The sequence below is a fragment of the Mus pahari genome, chromosome 17, assembly GCF_900095145.1.
Source record: "Mus pahari chromosome 17, PAHARI_EIJ_v1.1, whole genome shotgun sequence".
Lineage (NCBI taxonomy): Eukaryota > Metazoa > Chordata > Mammalia > Rodentia > Muridae > Mus > Mus pahari.
The window spans coordinates 13,397,375-13,424,002 of NC_034606.1; the positions used below are offsets into that span (position 1 = coordinate 13,397,375).

The 26,628-nt window shown below is 39.3% G+C and overlaps 1 pseudogene; it reads left to right on the top strand.

The window, feature by feature from the left end:
- The first annotated feature begins 1,285 nt into the window (after positions 1-1,285).
- On the top strand, positions 1,286-25,453 carry LOC110335083 (annotated as a pseudogene).
- Positions 25,454-26,628: the final 1,175 nt, after the last annotated feature.

Below are 26,628 nucleotides of genomic sequence, written 5' to 3' on the forward strand. Positions count from 1 at the left end.
GGTGCAACAACAATATGAACTAACCAGTACCCCCTGAGCTCCTGTCTCTAGCTGCATATGTAGCAGAAGATGGCCTAATCAGCCATCACTGGGAAGAGAGGCCCCTTGGTCTTGTAAACTTTATGTGACCCAGCACAGGGGAAGGCCAGGGCCAAGTAGTGGGAGTTGGTGGTTAGGAGAGCAGGGGCGGGGGTAGGGGGGTGTAGGGAACTTTCGGGATAGAATTTGAAATGTAAATTAAAAAAATAATAATAAAGAAAGAAGAAAGAAAGACATACAGACAGACAAGAAAAGAAAAGAAAAGAAAAGAAAAGAAAAGAAAAGAAAAGAAAAGAAAAGAAAAGAAAAGAAAAGAAAAGAAAAGAAAAGAAAATTGGATCTAGGATGCCCTATGTTGATCTTGTGTGTCTTAGTTGTTTACTGTAGTTTTACTGTGACACTTGATCTGGATGAGATGATCAGACAGACAACTCCTATCCCGTTGACTATTATCCTTGGCCACTGGATGGACGTAAAAGCTAGGCCACACAATTTGTCTGAAGTTAAAAAGGGAAAGTGGCAGACTCTGTGCTTCGGAGTGGCCTTCTTTCCAGACTGGATGGCTGCCCGAGGGCTCTTTCCTTTTAGATAAAATAAAAGAGGTTAAAGAACAGGTTTTCCTGGAAACGGGGAGGGGGGGGGCACCGGACCAGGTTCCTTATATTGTTGGCTGGGAAGATTTGGTCCTGTTGTCCCCTTTGTCGGTTCGCCCTTTTGTTTCACTTTCATATTCTCTCCTGCTGCCCTATCCCCCATTTTTTCTACAACCCCAGGGAGCAGCCGCCACTGCTGTCCTGGGATCGCCAAGATGGCAGACCATCAGCCCTGTCCACGGACCCAAAGCAGACAAGGGGCAATCCCTGAGATTTCAGTGGCCCAGTGCAGAAGGCTGCAAGCACCCCTGGCACGGGACCTCAGGTGGCAGGTGCTGTGCAGCCTCCTCTGCCACAAGTGCCTCCTTGAGCTGCCCCATCCCCATTCCCATCTCCCTAGTGCTCACTTCTGGGCTGTGCCATGATGGAGGCAGAGAGGTGGAACAAGGCAGAGCGAGGCGCTTGCAGCCATGGTGCTGAAGGGTGAGATGGCCCCAGTGCCGCTGCTGACAGGAGGACCGCACAGAGCTGCCAAAGTTTGCCGGCCTTGAGGCCTGGTGGTGCCCGAATGAGAGGAATGGCAGTGAATTCTCTTAGAGGTTAAGAAAAATGTCCTAGACGCAGATGAGAGGCCCTCTCATCTGCCTATTGACATGGACACTGGGTTTATTGAAGGTAAGGAGAACTTGAAAGTCTATCGCCAGGCTCTAATGGGGCTGGGAAGTGCTCCACCAGTCTGACCAAGGTAAAAGAAAATTACAGAAATTAGAAGGAAAGACAGGACAAGTCAGTAAGAGAGTTGTGCAGGTTGGTAAGAAAGTACAGAGGAGGAGGAAGGAAGGAAGGAAGGAAAGGAGGAAGGAAGAAGGGAAGGAAAGTGTTGCTAAGAAGTGAGCTAAGAAATGAAAGACAAAGAGGATGAGGAAGACAGGAAGACGTGTACAGATCAAAGTTTGGAAAGAAGAGAGAAAGATTAAACCCATAGAGAATCTAGGCAAAGAAATCTCAAGGGTAAGGAAAAGCAAAGCTTCAGAAGACTCAGGAGACATGGATGACAGTGGCAAATGCAGAGATTAACAGTGAGGAGACTTGGTCTTGCAAACTTTGTATGACCCAGCAGAGGGGAAGGCCAGGGCCAAGTAGTGGGAGTGGGTGGTTAGGGGAGCAGGGGTGGGGTGAGGTATAGGGAACTTTCAGGATAGCATTTGAAATGTAAGTAAAGAAAATAACAATATAAATAAATAAATAAATAAATAAATAAATAAATAAAAGAAATTATTTTCCAAATATAAAAAAAAAAAAAAAAACAGTGAGGAGAGATGAAGGGGATTAGAGAGAGGTCTGAGATGGGAGAGGCAGGCAAGAGGAAGGGTTGCTATATAGCAATAGGAAGCATGATGGGCAGAAGGACAAATCTCAAGTGGTGAGACACATGGACAGGCTGACAAAGACAGAGACCAGAGTCAGAATCAGAGATGCGCAGTGAGACAGAAGGATAAACCAGGGCAGAGGCGAGCTATGGGGGAGGGTGGGTGACAGGATGGGGACGTGATAATAGGATAACATCCAAAGGAAGCAAAGACAAGGAGGGGGAAAAAAGGGATAGAGACACAGAGAGAAAACATTGTATGAGATCTAGATTACAGTCAGGAAAACAGGAGCAAAGAGGGGTGAATAATAAAGACTAGAGCCTGGCAAGGTGGCACATGCTGATAATGCTAGCACTTGGGAATGATACACAGAAGGAACAGGAAGCCAGGAATTAAAAAGGAATAAGAGACCAGAGAGAAACTTGAATAAAATACTGGCCACTGTAGTCAGGGACACTAGAGAGCCTATTAAGACAATACCAGGCAACCACAGAAAGACTTTGGCTGAAAATCAATGTGTTTACTGTAAAGAAAAAGGACACTGAGTGAGAGAATGCCTGAAGAAGGAGAAGAAGGACCCCCCTCATGACTAAGCCCTTCCACCAGTTCATGGCTGAGAGTAAAGGGACAGCAAAAGTGGTGCAAACACCGTAGCTGGGTCCTTGGAAGAGGCCAGTGGCCTACCTGTCAAAGAAGCAAGATACAGTACCAGCTGTCGCAGTGTTGGTCCCGCATGACTCATTACCAGACTCTGTTGCTCAACACTGATAGTCACTTTTGCCCACCTCCCCTCGGCAAGTCTGAACTCAGCTACCCTGTTCCTAAACCCAGACTTAGAGTCCCCTGTCCATGACTGTCAGCAAGTTCTTGCCAAGGCTCATGGGTGGTGTAAAGATCTGACAGACCAGCCACTAGAGGGTGTAGACAGGAGCAGCTATCTAAAAGAAGGGAAGAGACATGCTGGAGCAGCCATGGTAGAAGGACACCAAGTTATTTGGACACAGGACCTGCCAGAGGACACGTCGGCCCAAAAGGTAGAACTGATCACCCTCACTAAGGCCTTGGAATTAAGAAAAGGAAAAAGACTCAACATATACATGGACAACGGTACCCCTTTGCCACAGCCTACATCCATGGGGCCATATATCAACAGAGGACTCTATTGACGTCTGGAGGAAAAAAGTTAAGAAAAAAGAGGAAATACTGGCTCTACTGAGGGCCTCCACAACCCTGACAAGGTAAACATCATCCACTGTCCTAGTCAAAAGAAGAGAGATACCATGATAGCAAGGGATAACAACATGGCAGACCGAGAGGCACGAGCGGTTGCAGCTGCGAGCCTGCTGGTGATCCTGTCAAAAGAGCCAACACAAACACATGCTCCACTATGTTCATAGCAGACATATTTATAAGAGCCAGAAGCTGGAAACAGCCCAGGTATCCCTCAACAGAAGAATGGGTACAGAAAATGTGCTACATTTACACACTGGAGTACTACTCAGCCATTAAAAACAGTGACTTCATGTAATTCACAGGCAAATGGATGAAACTAGGAAATATCATCATGAGTGAGGTAACCCAGTCACAAAAGAACACAGATGTTATGTACTCACTGATAAGTGGAGATTAGGAAAAGCACTCAGAATCCTGATGATACAACTTACAAACCATATGAAGCTCAAGGAGAAGGAAGACCAAAGAGTGGATGCTTCAGTCCTACATAGAAGAGGGGACAAAATAATCATTGGAGGTAGAGGGTGGGAGGGACTTTGGAGGAAGAAAGGCAGCAAAAAGGAAAAAAGGGGGCAGAATCAGGTGTGTGAGGAGATAGTGGAGGTATACAGAGGGTCAGGGAATTGATGGGGGATGGGAAGTGGGAATATCCAACAGAAATTCCCAAATGCCCAGAAAGCAGGCAGGTCCCAGGAAACAAGGAGATTACAATACCTGAAATACCTGACAAAGGGGAGATAGAACGGGTAGACACCATCTGGAGAGGTTAGGCAAGGCCCCTATTTGAGGGATGGCCTCACATACCCTTCTCAAAAAATTTAACCCAGAATTGCTCCTGTCTAAAGGAGGTACAGGGAAAAAGAATGCAGCAGAGACTGAAGGAAAAGTCATCCAGAGATTGCCAGAGCTAGGAATTCATCCCATATGCAGCCACCAAACTCAATCACTACTGCTGATGCCAAGAAGTGCTTGCTAACAGGAGCCTGATATAGCTGTCTCCCGGTAGCCTCTGCCAGTGCCTTACTGATACAGATGAGGATGCTTGCAGCCAACCATTTGACTGAGCACAGGGACCACAATGGTGGAGTTAGGGAAGGACTAAAGGAGTTGAATGCATTTGCAATCACACAGGAAGAACATTATCAACCAACCAGACCCCCACCGCCAGAGCTCTCAGGTACTAAACTACCAACCAAAGAATACACAGAGGAACCATGGCTCCAGCTGCATATGTAGTATAGGGTAGACTTATCTGGCATCAATAAGAGAGGAAATCCTTGGTCCAGTGTAGGCTTGATGCCCCAGCATAGGGGAATGCTAGGGTGGTGAATTGGGTATGTGTAGGTTGGCAGGGGAGCACCCTCATAGATGCATGTGACAGGTTGGATGGAATAGGGGTTTTAAAGAGGGGAAATGAGGAAAGGAGATAACATTTGAAATGTAAACAAAATAACTAATATAAATTAAAATTATATTAATACAATTTTCTTCTGTTTTCAGGGATTTTATCTTTAATCCTGTTTCCTCAGTAAAGGAAAAGTGATTCTTTAGATATGAAATCAGAAATTAGAGAATAAGGAGAAGAAAAGCCTCTAAGTAAAACAATGAATTTAAGTGTTTTGAAAACAATATACTTTGTTTTTTGGGTTTATTTGTTTGTTATTTTTTAATTTCAAACAAGCATAACCAATATAATAAAATGTGTTTCAAAAATCAGCTTGCAAACATGACTTGTACCTGTTCTTCTCCACTAATAATTTGAAGTTTATACGGCATCTACAATTTATATTAATACCTTTTTAAGGACTCTTAATTTATGAAGATAATTCTTGACACCAAGTTCAAATTTGGGCATGGAACCTTTATGCTTCTCTTATTGCAGAAAATATTAATTGTAAAAATGCATAATATTACTGAGTGTATGGGGTTGAAGAATTCATTATATTTCTAGATTAGTATTTGCATATTTCATAAGGTTAGACATTGATCTTTGAAATTCTCATCTTATCAGAAATTACGTAATGTCAAGGAGACATTGATATTAAAGAGAATGTCTAGTATTGTGTAAAATACTTAAAATTGTAGGCACCCATTAACATGCTTCTATTTTGTAAATATTTTTTAAATATATTGCATTTACCCCCAATGAATGTATTTACATACAGATAAATTAGAATTTGGAAACATTTGTTAATTATTTTAGTCTTCATTGGAAAACATAATATTTTCCACAATTTCAGTATTTTTCAATGAATAGATATGAACAATTTCTTGTATCACTTTAAAATGTCATTTTAATGATATATATATATATATATATATACATACATATGTGTATATATATATACACATAGTTCTCTTATAATCCAATTATTCCATATCAGCCATTTATTGAGTATATTTGAATACATTAGTTTGTATTTTTATGCTGAGTTCCCTCACATATTAAATGAGAGTTTTTGAGCCCACTCATATCATGCTTTTTATATAACATGAAATGTAGTAATAATGACCATCTAAGAAATACACTCCCTTGTAATTTACTAATATTTAAAAGTAGTATTTTTCAGTTTTAAAAAGTATAGGCAGTAAGTATATGAGTTAGGTATATAGGAGTTTAACTTACCTTCAGAATATTAATGTTTATATAAATAATCCAACAAAGTATACATCTTATTAAGTTATATGAAATATATCATAAAATACCTTTCTTCATTAATTATTTACATCACATCCTGATTAGAGCATCCCTTTGATACTCTCTTCCCAATCCCTTTTTCTCACTTCCCCAGGATATCACCCTGACTTGTGATATCAACTAATTGTAAGACAATATGCATTTTTCTTCTGCTGAGGCAAGACAAAGCTGTCTAGTTAGGAAAAAGACATCCAAAGGCAGAAAATAAAGTTAGAGACAGATAGCCACTGCTCCTGCTGTTATTGAGCACATGTCAAGCCCAGAACAGCCAACATGGGGAGAGAATGACATGGTTCCTGCCCCTGTGACGGGGTGCTAGTATGAGTCTCCATGATTATTGATGGCTGATATGGATGTAAGCCTTTTTTGTATAATATCGTACATATTTTCACATTCCTCTGAGGAGTGTCCTCCTTGTTAACAATAATGACTCCATGAAAATTAGAAACAGCACAGTACAGGATTTGAAGGTATGGCTATTATCTCAGCAAAAATGACAAACACTGGGAACTTCAGGGCAGCCCATAAGGCTATGGAAAAGATCTCTAAATACATGAGTTCAATATATATGTATATGTATACACACACACACACACACACACACACACACACATATATATATATATATATATATATATATATATATATATATATATATACATATACATATATATAATTTCATAATTACTCAAAATACAGGGATGTCACATGAATTTTGAGGGGCCTCATGAATAAAGGAATATGGGTTACTATGAGCCAGCTTGTCAGAAAGACACAAGGCAGGTAAATTTCTGAGTTCAAAGTCAGTCTGGGACCCAGCAAGTTTAGGCCCTGGTGTGGTATAAATGGTAATTTTCTGGGCAGAGCTCTACCCAACTAGCTTATTGTCTGTACATAACAAAGGCAGATAGATCTATGTTCTTTTGCAAGGCTAAGAAAAAAATGTATGCTTACTATCTCCTAAGAATCAAAAAGTTGGTGACATGGGATGCTGATTCATGAGATAATCTAAAGGAAAACTGGAGTAAATGACTGAATTCATATGTAAAATAAAAGACTGGACCTGTATTTTGTAGGAGATGAGCTATCCAGAGAATTTCTTAGGGTAAAAGAGAACTGGAGAACAGACATAGACAGAGAAATATACACACATACATACACACATACATACACATGCACACACAAACGCACACACTCATAAGCGAGCAAGATATGACGGATAAATCTCCAGAGAGAAAGCAGAATGTAGATAGAAGCAGATTGGAAAAGCTTTATCAAGTAGAACACAAGTTGTCAACTTGGATCCACTATTTGACTTCTAGTTGCTCTTTTTGGGGCTCCCAGGCACTTCTTCTCTCTGAATGCCTCTCCATACTGAGGTTTGTCCTTGGCAGTTCCACATGTGAACCAAGCTATATATCTGTTACATATGTATAAGGGAGACTAGGTCCATCTCATACATGTTCTGTGGTTGGTAGGTTGATTCTGTAAGTTTTTAAGGGATGTCCTTGACCTTCCTGGCTTTTCAATCATTCCTCCCCTTTTTTGACAATATTCCCCAAGTTCTGCCTAATGTTTGGCTGTGGATATCTGTATCTGTTTTCATCAGCTACTGTGTGAAACTACTCAGATGGCTCTTAGACCAACTGTCTGCAAGTATAACATAAGGTTATTACTAGACTTATGGATGGGCTCTCTCACATTGCATGGAACTCAAATTAGGCCAATCATTGGTTGGCCATTTCCTCATTTTATCCCTACACCTCTTATAGGCAGAAAACCTTGTAGATCAAAGATTTTATGACTTGTTTGGTATCTTTATATTTCCATTGGAAGTCTTAGCTGACTAATGGAGGTATCCATTGCATATTCCATATTCCTTATTGCTAGAAGTCTTAGCTAGGGTCACCTTCATAGATTTCTGAGTTTCTCTTGTCAGAGATTCCCTCATTCTTTTCTAGTTCCATCCATTTGTCTGCAAATTTCATTATGTTGTTTTTAATTGCTGAGCAATATTATGTTGTGTAAATTGTCTTATTTAAGGTTTCCATTGATGTGAAGAAACACCATGACCAAGGTAACTCTTATAAAGGACAATATTTAAATGAGTCTGGCTTATAGGTTCTGAAGCTCAACCCATTATCATCAAGTTGGTAAGTATGGCAGCATCCAGGCAGGCATGGGCTGGAAGAACTGAGTTATATATCCTGATCACACTGCATGCAGGAGAAGACTGGCATGCTGAGGCAGAAAGGAGGAAGCTCTCAAAGCCCACCTTCACAGTGACATACTTCCTCTAGCAAGACTAAACTTACTCTAATAAGACCAAACCTCCTAACAGTGCCACTCCCTGAACCATGCATATTCAAACCACCACATTGTACACCCTGTCCCTCCATAGGCTTGTTCAAGCATGTGAGTCTATGGGGCCATACCTAGACATACCATAATGTAAAATATATTTAGTCCAATTTCAAAAGAAGCATAATTTATAAGAGTTCCTGTCTCAAAAAAAAAAAAAGTTCCAATAATGTTAAAAGTCTAAGTCCAAAAATCTCTTCTGAGATTCATATAATTACTTAACTGTAATCCCCTATAAAATAAAAATAAAAAAGCAGATCACATATCTCCAAATATCTTGGTGTCTCCAAGGCAACATCAATGTTACTACTTCTTGTTCCAATATCTGGGATCCACGTGTGATCTTCTGGGCTCCTCCAATGGGCTTGGGTCAGATCTACAGCTCTGTACTCTGTAGCACTCTAGTCTCTGGTTGGCTCCACTCCACTGCTGTTACTTTTCTTAGTGGTCATCCCATAGTAGTGGATTCTCAAACATCTGGGGTATCTCACTGCAACTAGGCTTTACCACTAGATTTTCATAGGCTCCCTTTATGATGCAATACCTCAACTTCCTTTATGATGCAATGCCTCAACTTCTTTGTATGACACCTTCAGTCCTGGGTCATCCACTACAACTGAAACTTCACTTTCCCCAATGGCCTTCCCTGGCCTTTTACATCACAAAGCCTCAGTTGCTCTCTATGACCCTTGATGCCTTCAAAAGCAGCACCGTATGGGTGATCCTTACCCATTCCCAAGTCCAACTGCAGCATGAGGTACATCCTTGACTCTCTCTGAAACATCGCTTCTAGGTGCTCTCAGATAACACTCACCAGAAGATTTCACCTCCATGATGCTGTTTTCTTCTTAATCATGGCTAACTTCTTAGCTCTAGATAACCAGCTTCAATTGTCCAAGTAGTTCCTCTGAAGCCAGAGCTACTTGCCTGAAGCAGCTGACTTCTGCTTGCTGGGGAATGGAACATAGGCCTCTTATTCTCTTATATTATCATTGCCTTTCTGTTTTCCAACTCCTTCAGTGCCTAAGCTTGGCTGTCCTAAAACATCCTCTATAGAGGGATCTAGAACTCAGAGATCTTCATGGTTCTGTCTTCTGAATGAGGGGATTAAAGAGGTGCATCATGATGCTTGATGCTAAGCTTTTCTCTACTTGGAATTTGCCTTGTATAACCCTGGCCTTGAACTCAGGAATATCTTCCCTCTGGCTCATGGGTTTAAAGGCATGTACTATCATGCCTGGACCTAACCTTTTCATGTCTCTATTTCTCATGATGTGCATCAAAAGCCTGTGTCCTCCATTTCTAGACTGTAGTTCATTTCAGATTAAATATCAAACTTAAAGCAATAACCAGATAAAATATGCTTATATATAACTATTCCTGGTTCAACAGCAAATGCATAAACAATAAGATTTGCTGTGTGGGATCTTGGCACGTCACCATCCTCTTAATATTTTTCTCTCTCTACTGCAATTCCTGGTGCCCTTTTATTACTTGAATCACACGTTTTGATTTTTTTTCTTTTTAAGCTTTCTATGCTTCATCAAAACTCTCTTCATGAGACTAAACCACAGCACAGAGCCTAAATTGGATTGTTTTGAGACTTCTTTTGTCAATGCAATTAATTTAACTCTCTTCATCTGACCATTAGGCAGGCTCTTCAGACAAGGACAAAAAGCAGCCATATTCTTCATCAAATATCAGAAACACACCTCTAGGCAACATACTAACATTCTTCTCATCTGAGGCCTTTTAAGCTTAGCCCACAGAGTTCAAATCACCCTCAACACGAATGTCATCCATATTCTTATTACGATGGCCCATTAAGCCATACTTAAAGTGTTCTACAGATTTCTATATCCAAAGTCCCCAAATCCATATTTTTCTAGAAAAAAAAAACATGGTCAGGCCTATCACAGCAGTACCCCAGTTCCTAGCGCCAACTTGTTTTAGTTAAGGTTTCCATTGCAATGAAGAAACACCATGACCTAGGCAACTCAATCAAGATGGGAATCATGGCAACATCCAGGCAGGCATGGCACTAGAGGAGCTGAGAGTTCTATATCATGATCACATTGTATCCAGGAATCCTCAGGTAACTAGAAAGAAGATCTCAAAGACCAACCCTACAGTGACATACTTCCTTCAACCAGGCCACACCTACTCCAATAGTACTACTCCCTGTGCCAAACAAGCCAGCACATAAATGTACCATATTTATTTTTATCCATTCTTCAGGTGAGGGACATCTAAATTGCTTCTAGTTTCTGTCTATTGTCATGATCTCCCACCATCCCCCAGCATATTTGTGGCCATTTTGTTATATACTTGCCAGCTATTTCATATTGTTTTTGTAAGATGCCTACCAGTCATTGAAACAAAAAAAATGACTTGATTCAAAACAAGACCATCTCCTTTTAGGCTCTGTATATTACGTATAAGGTTTGCTAATCTTAAGAAATTCCACAAAAGTTTGTCTCAGTGCCTAAGCTCCTGGTGTCCTGTTCAGGAAGTTGTCTCCTGTGCCAGTGAGTTCGAGGCTATTTGCCATTTTCCCTTATATCAGATTTAGTGTATCTGCCTTTACATTGAGAAATTTGATTCATTTTGATTTGAGTTTTGTGCAGGGTTTCAGATATGGATCTGATTTCTTTCTTCTAGTATGTAAAATAATAATAAAATTTACAGATAGTAATCTAAGGATGCAAAAGAGATGTGTAATATGAAAAAAATCATTGAAGCTTTTGGATACAGGAAAATCCAGTTAAAAAAAGATGCTCAACAAACTAAATATGAAAATTATATATGATAAGCAAAGATTTTTGTAACAAGTAATAAATAACCCTAATGTCTCTTTTACCTATAACTTTAGCATTTGAAACACTGAAAGAGGAAGACTGTCATAAGTGCAATATTATCTTTAAAAATGTTATGAGTTTCAGTATAACCATAGCTATAAAAGATATATATATATATATATATATATATATATATATAGAGAGAGAGAGAGAGAGAGAGAGAGAGACAGAGACAGAGACATATATGGAGGCAGAGATAGACAGAGACAGAGAGACAGAGAGTGAGAGAGAGAGAGGGGATGTTATATTTTTGTAGAAACTTTAGTGTTACTAAGAAACGAAAATTAAAATCAGAAACAATAAAGAATTATATGAACATCACAAAAATACTGAAGCCCATTCTTTCAGAAACATCTTTTTAATTACACATTTAAAAACACCAAGCATGAGCTCTAGAGGCCATTGTAATTCCCCTCATTTTCCCATCATGCTTCAAGTTCTGTTGTCTGCTGGCTTACAGTGTTATAGAGACAATGAATAAAAGAAATAGGAAGACATTTTCTTTACCAAAATAACATCCACTTATTTTAACTACATCTTAATTAAAAAAAAAAAAACAAAAACAAAAAAAACAAGTAACTATTTACTACACTATTTTTTTTTTTATACAAGTCAATGTATTGATTTAGAAAAGCATGAATTTGGAGTTTGGAGATTGGCACATCGTCAGGTTTTTCTGTCATAGCATGTTTCTTATTTGTTAGTCTATACATTATTTGATTTAGTTTTTATTTAACCATAAGAAATTAAGTTTTTACAATACTGACAGTACTTCTTTAATTTCATAGCACATGTAGACACACATACAAATTCATATGCATATGTTTTACACATCTACTTCAGTGTACTGAAACAAACTGACAAAATGCAGGTGATGGTAACATAATGTATAAGTTTAGGTGCTGAAGCTGGGGAAACAAATATATACATAGTGAACACGTCATACACTAAATGTTTAGTCAGCCTATTGTTCAGAAACAGACTGTATTAAGATAAATTACTTTAAAAAAGAGAATAAATTTCATATTTTAGTATTGGAGGAGGAAACATTAGTGTTAACTGTGAAGCAAAATTTTAGAGCAATTTAACAAATATTAAATATTAAATATTAAAGCTGTACTGGACAAGCCCTTTAGCTTTTGCTGGACTTGCCAGTTTCTCAATAAAAAGGTGATGTGTGACAAAGTTTTCCTAGTGAGACACAACACACGTGACTACTCATCCCAGATAGTGACCCTTGACAAACCAAGTACAGATACAACCAAAGTCAAAAGTTCAGTCAATGAACCAATGATTTTTCCTGGGTTTACTTATAGGAATATGGGTGAGGGTTTACTTACAAGAGCAGGAATGGCTAAAGAAAGCTGCATCATCATAGTCCACCCCAGCATGGGTGACAGTTCACACAACTGGGAACATAGAACACATTGCATTTTGTAGGCCGTTCAACAGGTTGGACAGTGCCTTTTCCATGTGCCTCTTCAAAACAGATCAGCTTGTTTTTGCTAATTCCAGGCATCTGGTCTGCTCTCAGAGAGTTTTCTTTGCAGCAAAGCTTATCTGAGCGTCTACTTGATAGCTCAGCAACCTCCATCTAAGTGAAAGGATTCGTGATTCACAAAGAATGATAACCCTGGCTAAAATAATATGCAAAAGCAATGACTGTTAATTCTAGAGAAAACCAGCAGGCAAGGGTCTACCAAACATCAGGATGGGAGACAGAGGTATGGAATTTGCTGAGCCAATTTAAAGCCTGTTAGGATAGGAGTAGGTGACTTTTACCCTTCTCTTCCTTGATTTGTTGACTTTATATCCAAGGGCCTGGGTGCATTTGTGATTGGTTAAGACTCTGGGGGATTTCAGGGATGTTAGCTGATAGATTCTCCTGATTGGCTTCCTGTGAGGGGTGGTTTTTCCTGGATTTGACTTGTTTGAACTTTTCCAGATCTGGGAAGCAGAAAGTTAGGCCTAGTATCCCAAACTGCCAGTTTGTGGTCTGTCACAGAGTCAACCTAGCTCTGGCTAACTCCGTCTTCCAATCCCACCATGCCTTCTGATTTGTATCTAAATCAAATTATTGATTCATTAGTTCATTTCCCCGTGTTCCCACTCATCATCCAAAGGGTTAATTGGAACCTAAGAAACGTAAGTTACTGCTGGAAGTAGTGGCCTTATTGACTTGCCATCTTAGCCTGTTACAGTGATAATTGATATCATATTTTTCTTTTCTTTTACTTTTCTTTACAGGTAAAATCTATTTAATAAATTAATTTAGCTATCTTAAAATAATACCTTCTAGTATAACATCAATTCCAATTAAGCTTATCAAAAGTATTTTTCTAGTAATTTATTTATTTTACTCACCCTTGCTATTAGTTTTGGTCAAGATCCTTAACATATAATTGTATTTGTTTGTCTTTTTAAAATTTATTTATTTATATTATTTATTCTTTTTTTTTCACAGTCCAGACTTTATCCCCCTCCTAGTCCAGTCTCTGCCTGTTCCACAACCCATATCTCCTCTCCCTTTCACCTTCTCCAGGAGGATGTCCCCCACCCTACCCCCACCTCCATGCCACTGGACCTTCTGCTGCAAGGAGGTTTTACCAATAGCCTCTCATAGGGTTTCTTCATGTGCCAAACCTTAAAATATTTGCATGACACCTACAGTCCTGGGCCATAAAATAGAACTGAGGCTATACACTCAGCAATAGCCTTCTATAGCCTCTCACAGTGCCAAGCCTCAAGTTGCTCTTCATGACCCCTTCTTGCTTTCAAAACCAATACCACCTAGGTGACTCTTATACATTACCAAATACAGCTGCAGCACATGATACAGCCTTGGCTATCTCTGGAACACAGCTTTTTGTACTTTCAGAAGATAATTTCCAGATTTCTTCTCAGTGATGCTGGTCTCTCCTTAATCAACTTTAATTTCGTAGTTGCAGCTAACCAGCATCAATTGTCCCAGTATTCTCTTCTATTTTTTATTCTAAACCCAGAGACACATGGCTGAAACTAGTGAGTTCTGCTGCTTGCAGAAGTTTGAACACAGCCCTGTTCTGCTATTATATTATCAATCGTACTTACTCCTTCATTGTCTCAACTTGGCTGTCCTGAATCTTGCTTTGTAGCCAGACTTTGAACTCAGAGATCTGCATGCCTGCTTCCTGAGATTATAGGTGTGTACCACCTTGCCTGAACTTGAGCTTTTTTTAACCTCGAACTTGCTCTGTCCCAGGATGGCCTTCAACTCAGAGATCTGTTTGCCTTTATTTCCTGAGATTAAATGTGTGTATCACTATGCCTGGATCTAAATTTAGCTTGGTAGGATCTTGCCCCAAAATCCCATTTCTTTAATCTGCTATCTCCTAGAACACAGGATTCAGTTCCATTTTACTTCCTGGTGCCCCTTTAATACTCAAACTATATGTTTTAAAAATCTTCACTTCTAAGCTTGCTATGCTTGTTCAAAATGCTCTTTACCTTAGCCTCAGGTAGTCTCTTCACACAAGGGCAAAAAGCAGCAACATTCTTCACCAAAATACCATAAAAGTAGTCACTATGCTACATACTGAAATTCTTGGATAACTCTTGGGCTTGGACTAAATAGTTCAAATTACTCTCAGCAACAAAGTCTTCCATAGTCCTACTAAGGTAGCCCATTTAGCCCCATTTAGAGCATCCCACAGCTTACCAAATCCAAAGTCCCAAAATCCACATTCTTCCAAACAAAAGCATGGTTGGATCTATCATAGCAATACCCTAGTCCCTGGTACCAACTTCTGTCTTAGTTAGGGTTTCTATTGGTGTGAAGAGACACCATGAACAAAGCAACTCTTATAAAGGACAACATTTAATTCGGGCTGGCTTACAGGTTCAGAGGTTCAGTCCATTGTCATCAAGGGGGGAGCATGGTAGCACCTAGGCAGGCATGGTGCATATTAAGTATTCTCTATCTGGCTGCTCACAAAAGCTGCTATAGATTTCAATGACCCAGATGTGAAGCTTGGTAAATCTGATGAGTGGATTGTTTAGTGAACTCCGCAGATATAACTGTGCAGCCCTCTGCAGACTGTAGTGATCTATTTCACCTATAAATGCCTTGACCTTTGCCCTGATCCATTTTGTTCTCTGCAGTACATTCAGTGATGGCTGGGATCACTGTGTGGTAGTAAAGCTACTAGAATGATGGTGGTGATGCTTGAGTAGTCTATTTTGCTGTTTTATCATCTAATCTGTTCCCTTGAGCTATTTCTGATGTCCCTTTTTGGTGCAAAAGGCCATTCATTATGGCCACTTTGGAAGCCATAATGCCTCCAGCAAAGCAAGTATTTTTCCCTTATTTTTGATGGCCTTAGATGACTAAGGCAGTAGATTATGGCCACTTTGAGAAGAAGCCAGAATACCTCGAGCAAAGCAAGTATTTCTCCCTTATTTTTAATGGCTTTTCCTTCAGCAGTCAATAATCCTCTCTCTTGATATATGGACCCATGGTTATGAGCAAAGACATATCTCATATATGTTGACTATAGTCTGCTCTGCCAACTTCAAAACCTGAGTTATAACTGTAAACTTGGCCTTTTGGGCTGATGTTTCTGGTTTGAGAGTAGTTGTCCAAACAACAGAGTCCAAGTCTATCACAAAGGTCCCTGTGTATCTAGTTCCATTCTGGATGAAGATGCTCCCATCTGTGAAGAAGATGCTACTTTCTATCTGGCCAGAGTATATCAGTCAAATCCAGCCTGATGTTCTCAGCATACCCCAAAAAGATAGAGTAATCTTGCTGTATATCTGAGGACAAGTCAGGAAGTAGGATAGTGGGTTTTAGGGCAGATGATAGGTACATCTTATATGAAAGGAATTCAAAAGTAAAGCCTGGAAGTGCACCAGTCCAGCATTGGATATCCATCAGCTGGTTAGATTCTTGAGGGTCCCTTTAACAGCAAGAGTGGTGGTGATTACAAGTTCCTGTCCCATGGATATCTTGTCAGTGACCTTAACCAGTAGGGCAGTGGCAGTTATGATGTAGAAGCAGTCTGGCCATCCTTGGCCCACCAGGTACATGTTCTTAGATAAATAAGCCATTGGTCTCTTTCATGTGCCCAAATATAGGGTGAGTACTTCTTTTGCTATCCTTTCTTTCATTCACATACAGGAGAAAATGTTTGTGAATATCCAGGAAGGCCAGATCCAGGGCTTCTAGCAAGGCTTCTTAAATATTTTTAAAGTCATGTCCATTTCAGGGGTCCATTCTTGTTTGACTTTCTGTTCTAGTGTGGCTTCACAGAGTGGCTGGGCTATTTTACTAAATTCTGGCACCTAGAGTCTCCAAATCCCAGAAAATCCCCCAAATTCCTATACTTGTCTTCAGGTAGATAGGACCACGATGCTGAGGTTGGTCTGTTTACAGGTGTGTGACTTGTATTGTTCCCCTCTGAGTAGATATCCTAGGTTGGTGACCTCAAGTTGACAAAGCTGGGTCTTCTTAGCAGACACTCATTAGCTCAGCTGTCTCTGCTTCTGTCGTAGGTCTTGTGTGGCCTCCTATAGATGTCAAAAAAGTCTCCCTTTGGTATTTTCTGGGGCTTTCATTCTTTCCCTGAATCACCTACCTTACCTTAGATATATTTATGGGCTATCTTGTAGCTTATCAAAAATCCCTCATCAAAATTTGGTGGTAGATCTGGAACCTCTCCTTACCTCCACCAGTGTTACAGTCTTTTAAGTTAAGCCAAGGGGAAGGCTGCATCAATATCAACCTGGACTTGGGTGGGTAGTCTATATGCTCCAGGAAGCAAATTCCAGGCAGCTCTAACAATTCTCTCTTTCCTCTGTCCTGAAGAGGACCTGGAGCACTCTGCTGACAGTCATCACAGATAGGCTGGTGAGTTAGCATGACTGAATCTAAAAACCTTAAAGCCCTGAAGATCTTCCTGAAAACGGGGTTTTGCAACTTCTAATGGTAATGATCATTACTAGAAAATGGTCCATATTTCATGAACTGTCTCCTTTGTATATCTGGGGTTCCTACAGCTAGGAAAGTTAAAGTCATGGTAGATTTGGCCCTCTGGACAGTGAAGTGAACTCCAAGTAGAATCAGGAAAATCAGGGGACTTAGGGGCTGCTCCTTCCTCTGCCTGTGCTGGTTGAATTGGGGCAGTGGAGGGAAGAGCAGGAATATAAGGAGGTGGACTAAAATTCTACTGGGGGCAGAGGGTGGAAGCAAAGAGAGAGGATTAGGAGCTTTGAGGCCAATGACAAAGAGGCTTTCAGCCAAACAGGGGGGTTCTTTACGATGTACTGTTATGTGACATCTGGTCGGGATGGCCCTTGGCCTCCTAGATGATAAGGTTCATCTTGGAGATTGTGAGGAGATGCAAAGTTCCCTCTTCTGGACATCCTACTTTATAAGTGGCTTATACATTCCTGTGAAAGATGGGTAGTTTTCTGGAACAAACAACCGAACCTCAGTATTCTGCAACTCCACAGAAGTCCTTAAAATGGTTCAGGACTAACCTTAGTAGTGTGCTCTGCACCTGTCTCATCTTAGGAATCAAAGAAACACTTGAACAAGAAGACAAAAACCACAAACAGAATACAGACACAGAATGATGTTCCTGGGAAAACAAAAGCAAAACACATAGACTGTTTCAAATGGGCTCCTTTGTTGCACATAGAAGGCCCACAGGCCCACAGCTGATTCAGAAATTAGATGACAACTAGTTAATTTTCCTAAATGAGGTTCAGGATCATCCTCTGTAGCACCTGGCTGTGTGACAACACACATGTGAACTTTGTGTCTCTTGGCCTCCTGATTAAACCTGAAACAGAAGCAGACAGACAAGTTTATAGACACCTGAGCACCTGGACTTACCAACCCAAAGTTAAAAAAACAAACAAACAACAAACTAAAACAAAACAAAACAAACAAACAACTCAATTCCAACTATTTGGATTATATCCCAGATGAGCCACCAACTGTAAGGATCTATTATTTGTGAAGAATGATATCCCAGATTTAAATGGTAAGCAACAACAAAGTCTGTTGATTCTGCAGAAAGTCTGCATGCAGCAGGGATCTACTATATATCAGGATGGAAGAATGAGGTGTCAACTTAGAAGGGTCAGTTAGGGTAAGACTGGGTGATTTTTTTTTTTTTTTACCTTTCTTTCCTTTGATTTATTTACTCTATATCCAAGAGACTGGGTGCCTTTGTAATTGTTTAAGACTCAGGCATTTGGTCAGCTTTTGCTGATACTTGGCTCAAGCTAGGTATGGGAGTCACCTTCTATAGATCCTATTTGGGTGCTTGTGAGGCTGGCCCAGGCTAGATGGTAGGGGCAGCTTCATGATTAATCATCCATAAGTGTGGTTTGCTGTTTGCCCTGGAACTAACTTTCTTTCTTTCTTTCTTTCTTTCTTTCTTTCTTTCTTTCTTTCTTTCTTTCTTTCTTTTTTTTTTTTTTTTTTTTTTTTGACTTTTTCAGTTCTGAGAAACAGAAATAGACTTAGTGGGCAGCCTGCCATGGAGTCATTCTGGCTGTGACTAACTCAGCCATCTCAGGCGAAGGACTCTTCAACATGTTCAATAGTCCGAGTGAAGTTGATCAATTTTAGGGATTCCTCAAGCTTTTTATACTTTAGGGGGTCAGTATAGGTATACTTATGGCTAATACATAAACCACAATGCCACTATATTAGTCACTTATGAAGGAGCACCACTGTCATTATGGGTAAAGATAACATGGGAAAAATCAAAATGTTTAGAAGACAGTATGGCAGGTGTCACACACATTAAGTAAAACAATAGAAGTTGTCTCCTTATTGATACCTATTACCTTCCCTGTCACACAGATTTTGCACTTATTTATAATACCAAATGTGAGCTCCCTGAAGGGGATCTAGCAGGGCATTGTGTGGTAAACTTTGATATGGCAGGCCTTGCCCTTCCCCCTATTCCCTCTTCCTTGTTAAACTGTTAGATTACTTAAAGACAGCCACTAATGTCTATTCCCTTATTTGGCCACTTCTTTCCCTTGAGACTGACCACTAAGATCCAGCTGTCAAGTTATTAAAATCTAGCAATCAAAAGCCCCCTTTTGAGTATTCTAATTAACATGCCTAAGTAAAATTAAATAGCTCCTCCTCTATTTTTCCCTTTAAGCCACATTTGTCTCCCCACTTTACACAGGCAAATATTTTCCAGGGCAAATATCCCCATTCCTTTGGGCCTTTTCCATTCTTTGTCATACTCTATCTCTTGGTTTTGGTTTTGGTTTTAATATTTGTACAGCTATGCATTCTTGTTAGATATATCTACTAGTACCATCTGTATACCAGGTATTATTTCCAGTACTTTATCTGACTTAGATTTTAGCTCAATTATTGGAGGATTCTCTGTGGCTTTAAAAGATACTGGTTTTAGGACAGCCTACATGGGGCACATAGATACAACACCTCATTATGGTAAGTATGCATAACACCTTTGTAGAGTTTTATTCTGTGCTACACAAAAAGAACATTGGCTAGGGGGCCTTCAATCCAGTCCTTTATTATGTAATCTATTTTTATAGTCACTGAGAGAAACCAGCTATTGTTTCAACAAGTTGGAACACTATATACTTCCCAGAGTTACTTTTGTATTGCTGTGTGTAATGAATTTCTACTGTTCCATGACTGAGACTAAAACCCTATTGAAACTGTTTGCTGAAGTTGCTGCTGCTATAGCCACAAGCGATAAACATATGAATGCTCTGTGACTTCCAACAAGAGCAGACACTGGGGTAGTGGGACACATAGATAGTTAACCTATGCTACAAGGACCTTAGCCTGCTCTGAAACATCTTGAGTCTTTCTGTCCCAATCTGACAAGTTACACAGAGAACAGACAGCTCAGACAAGATGGGGTATGAAAATCAGCCAATAGCCTAAGCATCCCAAGAATGCCTGAAGTTCCTTCACATTACAAGAACAAGCTGTTGTAGTTTTTTTTTTCAATACTATTATTGGGAAGCATATTCATCATACCAGGCCAAAATGTAGCAAAAATTTTACAGCTTTGCCTGGTCCTTGTAATTTGTGCGAACTGATCTTTCATCCTAATTCCTTTAGATTCACCAGTATAGTTATTTAATAGCTCTCCAAATATGTATAACACCCAGAAATCAGAATTATGTCTGTATATCCAAACATTTTTCCAGAGGATAGACAGGACAAGGTAATAAACTGAAGCACTACCATGTAACACATAGTGAGGTTACAAAGACAATCTTGAAGCACTGTGAAAGTCAGTTTTCATCTATGCTCATCAGGTATTAGGTGATCCCAGCAATGGACAACTAAGAAGATAGTAAGGTCAAGCATAAGCAAGGCCTACTACAGCAGGAATAGTTTACAAGTATTTTCATCATTTGCTTCCTCCACATATCATGGTTGGGAAAAAAGCCAGCATAAGAGGCACTGAGTTATATCGCTCTCTGTAACCTTCACTCCCTCACTATAAGTCATTATGTTTCCATAGCCTGGAGGTCTTCCAAGAAGCCTCTCTACATGTCCCCACGCCTGATAAATTCAGTGGGGCTGACTTAATCTGCTTTGACCTACTCAGGGCCAAAGGTGAATGTGGCACTAATTTCCCCGGCTGCACTCACCCTGGATCCCTGGATTAGAGTGGATACAGGTTGGTATCATGGATATAGCTCTTGCTGTAGCCCTTACGTTCACCATACATCTATGTTGAAGGAATTCCTGACTGGGTAGACCATCTCTACCCCTAGTGTGGCCCTTTGCTGGAGTGAAATGTACCTTCTCTATTCTGGGGGAATAATTACTCCTGAGACAAGTTTGATCATCTTTACTTGAAATTTTCTATTATGACTGCCTTTTGTGAAATTCTCATCAGGCTTTGAAGCCTTTCTGACCGCCTTAGCACATCAATGGGTTGCTATCATTTCTTCCCCTTAGGAACTACAGGTTGACACAAATCTTGCCACATTTGTTGTCTTGCAATGCAGAGAAAAATCTTTCTCAGCTTTATCCTTTTACTATCTCCACTAGGCTGCTTTCTCACTATATGCTCTCTCATTACATGATGGCCTAAGTCACTGAGATCTGCCAAACCTTTCCTACTTTACAAAGATCTTACCCCATCCGTGGACTCAGCAAATCCACTAAAGAACCATACCAGCCTTGAGATCCCTGCTGGATGTATTTTCTTTAACTCCTTTCTGAACAATTTTATCTGGACCAGTGAACAGCATTCACACTGAGCTTCTCTTATTCCTAATTCCTTAAATAGCATCTATCCCTCTTTTACTATCTTGAAGCTCCTGATATTTATGGAGACTTCAGATGGAGATAACCAAGTTTTTCCAATGGCTTTGATAAGCCTGTCTGTCAAGCACTGATTTCCTCAAACTTGCTCCGGTTATTCAGCCTTTGCCTTAAGGAGAGATGGAAAGTTAAATCACTCAGTTTTCCTGTCGCTATTGAAGTCAAACTGATCCAGCACATTCTCATATCCCATGGCTTACAAGCTATGATGAGACAGGCTATTCCACTGTTTGTTGAAAAGTTATTGTAAATCCAACAGCACAGGCAGTGAATTTCCTGTGGTTACTATAGTTTCTTACACTGAACCATTGTTAATGCCCCAAATCTGCTTGCTTATTTATAGATTTTTCCTTTTTACTTTTTTTCAATGGAGGATTGGAGCTTCAAGGTAAATTCTATTGCTTTTACCACGTTCTTCTCCTCACTGCAGGGACTCAGGCCAGCTTGAGCATTGATACCATGTCTCTGGAAGACTTTGCCCTTCTCTTCTGTATCTTCCATCCTGAAAAAAATAGATTTTATTCCTAAAACTAGACGCCAAGGTCTGTTTCCTTATACATCCACTTCCTCTCTTGAGCCTGCATGCCAAGGTCCAGTGATCAAAGTATGGAAGTTAAACAATCAAAAGCCCTCATCAATTCACTTACTTAATATGCCCAAATAAAATTAAACACTTCATCCTAACACAGGGGTTTCACTTTGTACCTTTATAATATAAACTGCCATTTTCCTATGTGCCACATCTATGTGCTTTCTATCTAGAGGCAGTCCTTTTTCCTTCAGACAAATATCTCTGTCCTCTCTCCCTTGTTCCCTTCTCCTTATTCCTTGTCCTCTATCTCCTGCCTCTTGTCAGTTCTTTGCTGCACTCTGTTCCTCTGGACCAATTCAATTTCCATTGTGATGAGAACATGGTATTAGGGGTCCTGAGCTAATACTGATCTCTTATTCTCACTTTCTGGATCTTTCCATGGATTCCAAAAATGGGTATTGAGCTTATATTTGATTTGTACTTTTAATTCTTCTGCCCAACCCCTGACAATCCTTTAGAAGCAGCAAGCCAACACCTCCATCTCATTGTCAAATGCGTCTAATGTGCTTGCCAAATCAGAGGTTAACCCAGATAATGCAAGCCATCCATCCACATCTCCCTTTCTTGTAATTCCTCGTTTACACATACAAATCCTGCTCAGCAGCCTTCTCACATGCAAACACATTTCTTACTACACAAAATAGAGGCCAGCCAATTTCTGACACTGCTTTTGGGCAATCTCAACCCCCTTGCAATAATTTTAAAGACTGCAAAACTTTCTCTAAACCTTTCATTTTTATGGCATCTTCATATTCATGTGGTGGACCACACTCATCAAGCAGGCATTCCATGACATACTGTGTAGATGGTGACACCTGGACTGTCCTGGGATTCCTACCACAGAAACTTCTAGTCTTGATGGCTCAGATGTGCTGTTATGTCTCACTTCCCACAGCAAAACCCATGTAACCACTGTCATAGCACAAATACATACAAAGAGAGACCATACAGTTAAGAAAAATAGTTTTGGAATTTCCTCTGTGGTTGCTTCTGGCTCAGACCTCCCAGCTTCGGTTACATGCCTCAATGTACTAGAACTATGTAGTCATTCCTCCCCAACTAATAATTGCTTCTGCTTGGTCCCTATTCAAATGTCAATTATGCTGTGTGACAAAACATTTCTTTGAGAGAAGCAGCATACATGTCTCCTCATCCCAAATAGAGAGGTCACTACAAAGTACGGATATAGCCAAAGTATACATTGGTGAACTGATGAGTTGTAAAGGGATTACTGAGGAGTATGGGTGAGAGGTTATTTACAGGAGCACATCTGACACTAAGACAGCTGCATATCTAAAGTCCATCTATCATGAGTAATAGGCAACAAACCTAGGAACTTGGAGCACACTGCACAGTCTACAGGAAGCTCAACAGTTTGGAATGTCTCCTTTCTATGTGACTCTAGTCTAAATTTCTTCCAGGCTTTCAGCTTGTTTCCTCCTTATTCTAGGCATCTGCTCTAGTTCAGGTCTATCTTGCAGCTCAGCCTCTTCCATGTGTGTGGGAGAATTACCTTTATTTGCTTATTCTCTCAAGGAAGGGTCCTAATGTATCTGGTCAGTTTCCTGGACTTCTTGCATCTATTTGGACTTGTTTGTCTTCCTGCCTAAGGAACTTCCTGCATGATGGAAAGTTTTAATCTCTGAGGAAAATTTGTGCACAACAGAAGGGGTCAGTCAGTGGAGATGAACAATGACAAGATGAGCCAAACAAATTAAAGTAGTCAAAAATAAAATATCCTGTTGAGAGAATTAACTGCTGTTTACCAAGCCATACAATATACACATTTAATATGTCATTAAATCAAAATATTAAGATAAAAGAAGACACAAAAAGATAGGAAAGAGGATTCAATTATATAATCTTCAAAAGCTGGTCTGATATATAATTCTCAGAACGAGAGAAGAGATGGCAATTGGGAATTAGTAAGATGTGTTCTTATAATACTGGTAGCATATGAGTTAATAACCTAAGCCATATTTACATGTCTATTAATATTTTCATTTTCTGGTCAGTCCTGCATTCAAATATGTACACAATTTAGCAATTTATATGCATGCATATCCAGTCTAAATAAATATAATATATGTTTTATTTATATTAAAATATAAGCATACAAGATGGCACAAGTTGTGAATATTTCTGAAAATTCTATTTTAGATTAACCCCATTTTCCTACTCTCTTGTTATTTGATGTTCCTTTATGTTTTTGAAAAAAAAAGTTATAGCATTCTGCTTAATGGATAATTTCACTCTTTTTCTCTACAATTCTGAATCAATTCTGCATGGTGAATCCTTGCATTTCTATTTTTGTGTACATGTAAACTTGAAACCATTCCATGTAAATTAATGGGTCAAAACCATGTAATTTGGATATATAAACCAACAAAGTGGCATAAAAGTAATTTTGATTTCTGTACACTGAAACAAAATTTAATAAATAAAGAACAAGAAGAGAGTACCAGTAGTGAAGTACTCCATAGAATGAAAAGAATCAAAAGTTGGGAAGGACTTTTCCTTCTGGCCAATATCAAGAAACACATACTTCTTGGCTTATATACTGCAAAGACAGACCTTATTTCTCTTTCCTGTCTTGTAAGTTCAAGGGTGAAAAGCCAAGAAGCCTTGCACAAAAAAAGAACAAACATGCAAACAAAAAGGATGGCAGCGTTGATATTGCAGCTAGTGCCCCAGGCAGTCTAATAAAGCCCAAAAGGGTGACTGGATGTTTAAAAAGCCCAAGGAAAAAAAAACCCATTGCAGCCAAAACCCTGGCCTGGTTAGAGGAATTGACAGATACTATGTATCCCAGAAAAGCCTTGTATAAAAGGGAATACTTAGCTGCAAATCCAAAAGAATAAGAAAAAGGAAAAGGTCCTCACTACTGTCATAAAACCAGTTGGTGGCATCAAGAATGGTGGTGCCCAAATAGTGAAGCTTCAAAAAATGCCTTGGCATTATCCTACTGAAGACATGCCTCAGAAGTTGCTGAGCAATGGCAAAACCCCTTGGGTCAGTATGAGAGAGGGCTTCGTGACAGTATAACTCCTGGGACCTTACTGATCATCTTCACCTGGTGCCACAGGGGCAAGGCAATAGTTTTTCTGAAGCAGCTGGGCAGTGGTTTGCTACTTGAGCTTGGATCTCTTGCCATCAGCCAAGTTCCTCTGGGTAGAACACACCAGATATTTGTCATTGCCACCTCTATAAAAGTTGGTATCAGCAAGGTTGAAATCCCAAAACACTTCAAGAAGAAGTAGCTTGAACAAGCCCTCACACCAGGATGGTAATGTCTTTAAACTGGAGGAGAAATAATGAGATTACAGAGCAGCACAAGGCTGATCAAAGAATACTGTGGGGTGGCAGATTTTAAGTTCCAGGGCTACCCAAGATATCAGTTCTACTGACAAATAGGATGTATGCTCACAAACTAACTATTCTAAATTGGTAACAACCTAATTAAACATCTTCATAAGTTTAAACAAAACAAAACAACAGAGAAAAATAAAGTGAGAAAATGGACTTATATTATCCTAGTGAAAGTACAGTAGACAATGTCTTTACTGTGGGCACATTTTCTAATATTTAAATTTCATGAATAGCAACCATAATTGCTCTAATTGTTTTCAGGACTTCTGGGTCTTCTTTTTCTCTCCTTCCCCTCCCTCTTTGCATTATTTCTAGCTGTCTAGATGAGTTCGAGATATTTGATGGAATCCAAGGTAAGAGACCCATATTTAATCTCTCAGACTATTCTTTGAATCACACAAAACTGATGTGATTAATTAGTTTTTCAAAATAATATCCTGTACAGAGCAATATCAACCTCTTTTACCCTGAAAGAGAAATAACATTGTTATATCTCCTAAATGGCAATTTCCATTCTTGCTTGGGCCTGAAAACATGGCCATGCATTTTCTAAGTTAGTCCTTTATTAAATGTTTATTGCTCTATTTATTTATCAAATGTACCCTGATGAGACTTAGGTACTTGTTAGGGTTATTATTATTTTGATGTTTCAATATATATGCTTATCTTGTTCTTTTGTCTGTAAAGAAGAGATTCAATTTCCTAGGATATTTTTCCATTCTCTAGTAATCTGTACTACTGTATACATTTATTTCATAATAGTTTCTTAAATATTTGTAATAATTTGTAAACCATCCTACTTAGATATATTTTCAGGATAATATGAATTATTACCAAGATTTATTCATAAATTACTAACTATATACACAATAAAAAAAACTTGAAATACTGTATTGAAGAACAGAAAAGGTAAGGAATGAAACATCAGATGATAATCATATAATATTTCAAAGTCTAATACATAGTATATAACTCAACAGTATATAAATATGTATTTCAACTGAGCATGCTCAAATAAAAACTCTACTGCCTTCATCATATTTATCTCTGTGCTACAGGGGAAAGAAGATATATCACATAACAATGTGGTGAATGGTGATGATGATGATGTATATATATATATATATATATATATATATATATATATATATATATATATTCACTCAAGTTCTTTCACCT